General features: G+C 49.4%; 1 long non-coding RNA gene across 1 annotated transcript; it reads left to right on the top strand.

Moving 5' to 3' along the window:
- The first annotated feature begins 2,509 nt into the window (after positions 1 to 2,509).
- LOC103876716 lies at positions 2,510 to 6,787 on the top strand. Its single transcript, XR_636058.3, has 3 exons — positions 2,510 to 2,954; positions 3,078 to 3,196; positions 6,360 to 6,787. It is a non-coding gene; the product is annotated as an uncharacterized LOC103876716 (long non-coding RNA).
- Positions 6,788 to 8,530: the final 1,743 nt, after the last annotated feature.

The raw sequence follows: 8,530 nt of genomic DNA, 5'->3' as shown, positions 1-8,530 counted from the left end.
CAGGCTGCTGACGAGGGTGGCGCTCTGCCCTGCCCCTGCCCCCAGGGCAGCCCGGGTCTCCAGGAGCAGTACCCTTAGAGCCTCGCTCAACTCTGGGGACACGAGGGGCCCCCAAGGTTGGCCTGCCCCTTCCTCTTCTTCCAGGCTGACAGGGGCCATCAGGAAGTGGGGAAGGGGTTTGGAGATGCCTCCAACTCCAATTGCTGGAGGCTTTCTTAGAATTTGGGGTACATGGTTCTTTTTCTTCAATTTCTGTCCAGTTCCTGAAGGGGAAGTGTGCGCCCCATGTCCACACACTGAGGCCTGTGCCACACCGAGAGATACAGAACTGGACGCTGGCACCCCTCAGAGAGCCTGGGAGCAAGGTCCCGTGGGTGGGCGGTCCCATGCCCAGTACACGCATCGGATGCGTTGAGGAATCCTCTCTGACGTGTTCCAACCAGGCATAAATAACACGTGACATTGTCCTGACAGCAAATAGAGCTGACCGTGCCCTGTTGTCTCAACACTATCTGTGGACACCATTTAAAAACCTTTTTGGAGATTTTGCCGTGTTGCCCAGGGTGGAGTACAATCATGATCATGGCTCACTGCAGCCTTGAATTCCTGGCCTCAAGTGATCTTCCCATCGTAGCCTCCCATAGTGCTGGGATTACAAGGTATGAGCCACGCCTGATGCGTGGCCACTGTGGGGCACCATTTATAGAGTGACCTGTGGCCCTGCAGTTACAGGTAAGTAGAATTGGACCTGAGACACTCTGGCGCTAGGGCAGCTGTCAGCTCTGCTGTCAGGGCCACAGTTGCGTGTTTGGGAGCTTCTGGTATCCTCATAGCCAGTCTATTCCACACAAATGAGGCCAGAGGAATGCCCTTCTAGTGAACGGGGCTCCTGCCACCATTCTGGACCGAACCACAGGGCAGCCCCTGCAGTTGGCAGAAGAGGGCAGGATTCTCACCCAGGCTGCCGGGGCTTCCTCTGAGGCTGCACTGGGTGTCCCCTCCCAGGTCCCATCTCTTCTCTGCCAGTCCCGATATACTCTGGGCCCCTTGCCTCTTCCCACTTGTAGCCCCTCGGATTTCCTTGGGGTCTTCACCCCCCTCTTCCCAAAGCCTGCTTGCTGCCCTCAGACAGGTACGGCCCATCACCTTCTTGCTGCTACATTTTGTTCAATGTCAGAGCGTCCTGTGGAGCCACCTCCTCCCCGCTCCACCATAGGGATGCCTTTGAGTCAGATGTCTTTCTTATCTCGTGTCCCCACAGTGAGCACACAGAGTAGCTGATTCGTGAATAGCTGTGAATTGCTTGAATTTCCTGTTTCTCTGAGGAAGGAGGCCCTTTCCTTTCCCTGGTACCACCTCCCAGGGTCTTCCAGGGATGGAGCTGGGACATGAAGAGTCATGGGCACACCAGGGGAAGGCATGTTCACTCTGGGTGGGGTGACCTGCTCTGGAGCGCACGGCGTCTCCCTGGGGCTGACCGTGGCCTCTGCCTCTGCGTGGGTTTGAACAGAGTCCATTTTCACTGCGGCCTCATTTCCTTGCGGTGCCTGGCACCATGCCGTGCCTCATGAACGGTGAGCAGTGCGTACACAACCCTGTCCCCTGTCTTTTTCATCTGTCACTAGAGCAGGTTTTCAGAAACTCAGATCTGGGCTTTCACTCTCCTTGGTTTCCCCAGCTCTTGAGGACAGCCACTCCAGTGCCAGCCCAGCCCTTGCCTCTGCAGCCTGACCTCTCAGCTCATCCTCCAACCTGCCAGAGCTGTCTCACCTCGGGGTCATGGCCTTTCCACAGACCTGGGGCCCTCATGACCCCGTCTAGCCTGGAAGTTCTCTCACTTAAGACTTAACTATACAAAGCCTTTTGTGGTTGAGCCCTTCAGTTAGAAGTGGCCGTTTCCTCCATCTTCCTACCCTGCCCTATGTGGATTCCCAGCGAGGCAGGAAAATGCTCAGGGCTGAGCTTGGGGTAGGGGGAATATCTGACAAGTGTCTGTGGCTATTTCTGCTTCTTCCTCCTGCCCAGTGTCTCTCGTTCACTGTATTGTTTCCCAGCATCTAGCTAGGAAAAGCACATAGAAGTTCTAATTAAAATTCATTGAATGAATAAATGAAGTTATTTCACTCTCATCAGAAATGAAAGGAAAATGTGTAAAGACACATACACAATTGATAGGTGTCCATGACATCATAAGAAACAGAAAGGCCTCTTTCTCTGGAGTGAAGACTGACATCACATTTTGATTGACTTATTACCTTTTGAGAGTCAGGGTCTTGCTGTGTCACCCAGGCTAGCGTGCAGTGGCATCATCATAGCTCACTATAGCATTGAACTCCTGGGCTCAAGTGATCTTCCTGCTTCAGCCTTCGGAGTAGTTGGGACTACAGGTGTGTGCCAATACACCCAGCTAAGTTTTCTACTTTTTTGTAAAGACAGTGCCTCATGTTGTCCAGGCTGGTCTTGAACTCCTGGGCTCAAGCAATCCTCCCACCTCACAAAGCTGTAACCTCAGCCTCCCAAAGTGCTGGGATGACAGGTGTGAGCCGTCGCACCTGGCCTCGATTGACTTATTTAATTGGCACACATTTTTTACCTCTGAGAAGCCTCTAAGTTGGGCTTGAGAAAGCCAGGTCTCAGCCACCAGGTTTGCTGGCTACATGTGCTTTGGCCAGTAGGCCAAAGGTTGAGCGGGGAGAAGCACACAGCTGCTCTGAATTTGTGGTGCCCAAAAAAGCAGAGAGAGAAAAGTACAAACATTCACTAGCCCTTGTTGATTTAGTTGGTTGGCTTTGTAAGACTGCAGGGTGTAGAAGTCAGCTTTTCTTTCTGGCTCCTGACTGACTCATTTGCCAAAGCAAGATGGAATTGCCACCTGCTAGGCATGAAGGTACTGTGTGAATCGTTGGAGTGGCTGAGCTTCTGTAGATTACATTTTGCTGTTGTGTTGCTCAAAGGTACTTTGCTTTCGGAAATCTCCTATCATTGCTGTTCTTAATTTTCAATGTTATCGCTGCCGTTTCAAAAGGGAGGGAGAAACACATTTTCTTTTTCATTAGTTTGAATGTTACTCCTTGAAGTTTGTTCCTAGGGAGCACTCCTAGGATGCCCTGAAGTTTCTGATTTATCACCTAATGAAAATCAGCGGTTTTGGAGCCAGTTCATGACTGATCGAGAAGTTGAGCATTTTCTCCGGGAGGTATGCATCACTGAAATTTACATGCAAATGAAAATCTTCATGTTTAGCCCCTCCCTTCACCTAGAAAATAACCCCACCCACAAATCCTGCTGCATCTTCCTCCATTTAAGATGGAACCAGCCCCTTCTTTGCCTTCTCCAGTGTTGTGAACATTTCTTTCCACTTGCTGAGTAAATGATCTTTTGAAGAAAGATTAAGGAAATAGGGTCACTTAATTGAGGGAGAGGTCGGGGTGATGGCCGAACATTGTCAAGGGGTTATCAAGGATTTTGAAAGGTATTAGGCTGCTCCTGTCCTTCTCTGCAGGAAACCGCTCCAGTACTCAGTCCACCCCAGAACAGCGAAGTGGCAGGGCAGTGCTCATCAGGAGTGTTTTGAGGCAGTTTTGGCCCATGTCACTGTCCCTAATAGACTGAAAGCAAATAAAGCCATGGAGCCAAGAGGCTCAGCTGAACCGTGGTCAGGAAATTCAGACCCCAGCCTCTCTTCTGAAGCATATGTTTGAGATATTATTTGTAGAGAAAATCAAACTCTCCTGATTTTGGAACAAGTTGATGGGAATTGTTAGGATCAGGCTGCAGCGAGACAGTCAGTGTTCTGGGGTGGATGGAGAGCCTTAGAGGCAGTGCAACCAGGTGGTGTGGATGGTGGTGACAGTCAACTATGGGCTCTGCTTTAGGTCGAAGGCAGATGGGATGAGTGAAGACTGTAGCAGAGAGGACACAGGTTGGATAAAGAGTAACTATTGTGATAATTACAGCCTCCAAGCCTGTGGGAACAGGCCGCTGAGTTAACGTCATCATCAAATATCTTCAAGAAAAGGCTTGACAGTAAACTAATATGTGTGTGTCCACTATCAGATAGATGTGTTCATTTATTCATTCATTAAATTTGAACATCAATGCAGTGGTAACTAGTAGGATAGCAGTATGGGAAACAAAGATAAAAGATATAAATTTGTCAGGCAGATGACATATATATACATTGCAATGTAATATGGCGAGTCCTAAGATGAGAGGCAAGCTTGAGTGCCAGGAAGCAGGCCTAACCCAACCAGGGGAGCACTGGGTATGGGCGATGAGATAAGACTTCCTGGGGAAGACAAGTCTTAGGAGATGGTAGGTGTGGTGGGCAATTCATTTTTTTTTTTTTTTTTTTTTTTGGGGGACTGGGTCTCATTCTGTTGCCCAGGCTACAGTGCAGTGGTGCAATCATGACTCACTGCAACCTTGACCCTCTGGGCTAAAGCAATCCTCCTGCCTCAGCCTCCCCAGTAGCTGGGGCTACAGGCATGTGCTGCCATGCCCATCTAATTTTTAAATTTTTGTAGACACAGGGTCTTGCTATGTTGCCCAGGCTGGTCTTAAATTCTTGGACTCAAGTGATCTGTCTGCCTTGTCCTTCCAAAATGCTGGGATTGCAAGTGTGAGCCACCATGCCTGGCCATGATGGGCAATTCTAATAATAATTCTAACAGTGATTCTAGGTAAGCAGATAATACTGGCCATGCCAGGGACTGTGTTCAATGCGTCAGGTGGCTTCCCTTAGGCACTCCTTACTCACAACAGCCTTTGGAGGTGGTTGCTATTACTTGGCAGTTTGAGCCTAGGTAGGGTGTTGAAGCAGAGAGAAAGGGCAAGGCAGGAACAGGCAGGGGGCATTGAAGAGCTGCTCCCACCTCGTCTGGCTGCTGTGATGAGCATTCAGGCCAGGACCTCAGGCCAGGCCATGTCCCAAAGGACTGAGTGTGGAGCCGACCCTGTGGGCAGGGGTGCTTCTGATGGGGTAAGCTCTCAAAGGGAGTGATCAGTGATGATGTTGGAGGAGGCGGGTAACAAGGCAGGATTCATTCTGTAGCAAGATCCCTGTGTGGAGAGTGCCTTGTTGGGAGGGAAGAGGAGGAACAGTCAGGAAACCAGAATCAGTGTGCAAAAGTTGGGAGGGAGGGCATGTCAGGGCAGTCCTCTAGCCCCAGCCTTGTCCTGATGAAGACACTGAGGCTCAGAGTAGACCTCGGAAATAAGCAGGTATGTTGCAGTGTTCCAGTGCAGCTTTCTGGACTTGGAGCAAGCAGGCTTTCTACCATGCCATAGACACTGAGTGTGACCTTTTGTCCTCTCTGTTTTGTGATTTTTGTCTAAGTCTTTCCATCCAGCCCCTCAGGCTACAATTGGGTCTCTTTCAGGGTCAGAGAAGAGAGAAACCCCTCCCTCTGAACTTTTCCTCTAAGTTCTGCTTCAGCAGGCATTTGTGGTCTTTGAATGGATAACCAGGCTCCTGGCTTGTGTGGCTTAGCTGGTGGTTCTGAAAACAAATCAGCTCCCAAGTGTGGCCCGCCACGGGGCTGCTGCCAGGGTCCCTAGAGGCCTCTGGTACACAGCAGACAGCCGCTTTCTTCCCGTCTCTCAGACACGGTCTAGGTGGCCCTCTGCTTTCTGCAACCCGCATCCTCCTTGTTGTATTTTCAGCCTGCAGAACTGAGCTGATTCACTTTTATGGAAATACACATTTTAAATATTTAGTTCCTCATGGAGAGTTTTGTTTAAAATTACTTGGAATTGGAACCTTTCAAATTGGAGATGTTTGAAAATCTTTCTTAAACTCTGAAAATAAGTTCACTTCTTGGCTAGGATCCGAGAGTAAGAAATTTTATCCAAAACGATCATTATCTTAAAAAGTGAAGGAGTCAGGAGCGATAGATGAGAGGGTACCTTGCTCACAGGTCAATGTTGGGCGGTTCTCCAGGAGGACCTGGGCTCAGGGCCTGGCTGCCCTGACTGCTGGGACCTGCCCAGCGGCTGCTTGGCTTGTTTCGGTCTGCGCCTTTGAAGAAAGTCATGGGAGCACTCAAGTTGCCTCCTCCCTTTTTCTTGAAATGTACACTAATGCCATTAACTATCAGATGCATCCCCACGCACCTTCCTTTGATAAGCCCAGTTATTCTGGCCAGCACTGTTCGGCCACTGTAGAGGTCCAGCATGAGCTTCTGGCAGGATGCACAGGTATCTGTAGCCTGTTCTGGTCGGCGCCCAGCCCTGGCCTACACACATGGCTCACCCTTAGGTAACAGAGACAAAGGGCGTTGAGTAGTACTCAATGAGAAGGCAAGCTTCCAGCTCCTGAACTGAAATATTAAGTTTAAAATGTTTTAACTTTCCAACAGGTAGAAGAGATTTGTAGGCAGAAGAGTTTGCTGGACACCAACATGGGAGTGAATGAGCCTTGTGTTGAAACCACCACCTTCCTGTTGAATTTGACCCCCAGTGTTGCAGGTGGAGCCTGGTGGAAGGGCTCCTGGGAGTGGAAATGGCTCCCTCATGAATGGCTTGATGCCGTCCTACAGAAATGAATGGGTTCTTGCTCTGTTAGTTCCTGCAAGAGCTGCTTGTGAAGAAGAGCCTGGCCCCTCCCCTCTTGCTCTGTCTCTCTTTTTTCTTTTTCTTAATTTTTGAGACAGGGTCTGGCTCCGTGGCCCCCACTGGAGTGCGGGGGCGCAGCCTTGGCTCAGTGCAACCTCTGTCTCCTGTGCTCAAGCCATCCTCCCACCTCAGCCTCCCAAGCAGCTGGGACTACAGGTCCATGCCACCATGCCTGGCTAATTTTTGTATTTTTTGTAGAGATGGGGGCTCACCATGTTACCCAGGCTGGTCTCAAATTCCTGGGCTCCAGCCACCGTGCATGGCACCCTCTTGCTCTCTTGCTTCCTCCCTCAGCATGTGGTCTTCACACACCGGCTTCTCTTTACCCTCCACCATGAGGAGAAGCAGCCTGAGGCCCTCTCCACATGCAGATGCCTGATCTTCCAGCCTGAAGAACCCTGAACTAAATATACTGAAAAAAAAAAAAAAAAAATCCAGTCTCAGGTATTTCTTTATAGCAACACAAATGAACTGAGACAGTCCTCATGCTGTACATTGGATCCCTAGTCTTCTTAGTACCCTTTGGCCTGTAGTTCCCCATCGCCCTACACTTTCATTATCACTCTACTCTGTTTCGATGTATGTATGATCCTGCCTTTATTTAAAAATTTGGTATTTTCTGCGTCATGAATTATTTTTTAAAATTGTGTATGCAGAGGGTACCTGTGCAGGTTTGTTACGTGGGCATATTGCATGACGCTGAGGTTTGGGCTTCTAATGATCCCGTCACCCAAGTAGTAAACAGTAACCAACAGGTAGTTTTTCAGCCCTTGTCCTCCCTCTCTCTCCTCTTTTTGTATCCCCAGGGTTTATTGTTGCCATTTTATGTCCATGTGTACTTGGTGTTTAGCTTCCACTTATAAGTAAGAGCATGTGGTATTTGGGTTTCTGTTCCTGTGTTAATTCGCTTAGGATAAAGGCCACCAGCTGCATTCGTGTTGCTGCAAAGGACATGATTTTATTTTTTATGGCTGCATAGTATTCCACGGTGTAGACATACCACATTTTTTTTTCCAGTCCACCACTGATGGCCACCTGGGTTGATTCTGTGTCTTTACTATTGTGAATAGTGGGCCATGGATTTTTGCAGTAATTTCAATTTCTTAAATATTGCATTAAAAGATGATTTCTCTTGATCACTGATTTTTTTGACACCTCATAAATTCTGCATTCAGGGTCTCACTGCTCTCAAGTCATTGCCCTGATCCTGGCCTTGAGGTTGCTCCACTGTGCCCTTCGATGTCAGCATCACGTAGCACAGGTTTGGCGCTGAAGTAAAGCAGAGACTCCCTTCAGGAAATGGGACCCACACGGCCCGCTCTTATTCCAACTTTCCAGGCTTTTTCTCTTTCCACACAAAGGATTCCTGTCTCTGGGTCCCTGGGTCCTGCTGCCTGTGACCCCTCTGCCCCATCTCTATCTGGCGAATCTCCTCCTCCTGCTCAAATGTGCTGTTTGCTAGTAGCCTTTCTAATTGCCCCCCCGAGGACCCCCTGTGCTCCCACTGCATCTGTGTGCCCCTCTGCCCTGCCCCAGTGGCTCAGCTTGGTACCATTCTCTATGGCTTGTCTGCAGCCATCTTCCTCACCAGAAGGTGAGCTCTTCAAGGTCCCATGCTTTATTTATGCCATGCATGATTTTCTTAGTGCGTGCGGGTGTGTTGGTCGTGAGGGGCATCCATTAAACAATTAAAATAGTGTTATTGGATGCTTGAAAGGTTTTGCTAAGTATTAATATACTGTGAGTTTGAAAAAAGTCACTGGCCACAGGTGTGCCCTCTCCTCTATTCCTGTGTATCCTGGGACCTTCCGTGGGTCCCTTCCGTGGGTCCACCAATTGCCAGTCTCTGGTTGGCTGCTTGTGGTGGGGCCAGGGAAGCATGGAAAGGTTATGGCTGAGATTGCAGGAAATTTGG

The sequence above is a fragment of the Papio anubis genome, chromosome 14, assembly GCF_008728515.1.
Source record: "Papio anubis isolate 15944 chromosome 14, Panubis1.0, whole genome shotgun sequence".
Classification (NCBI taxonomy): Eukaryota; Metazoa; Chordata; class Mammalia; order Primates; family Cercopithecidae; genus Papio; species Papio anubis.
Note: the sequence above shows the minus strand (reverse complement) of the source record. Positions and strands in the feature narration are given on the sequence as shown.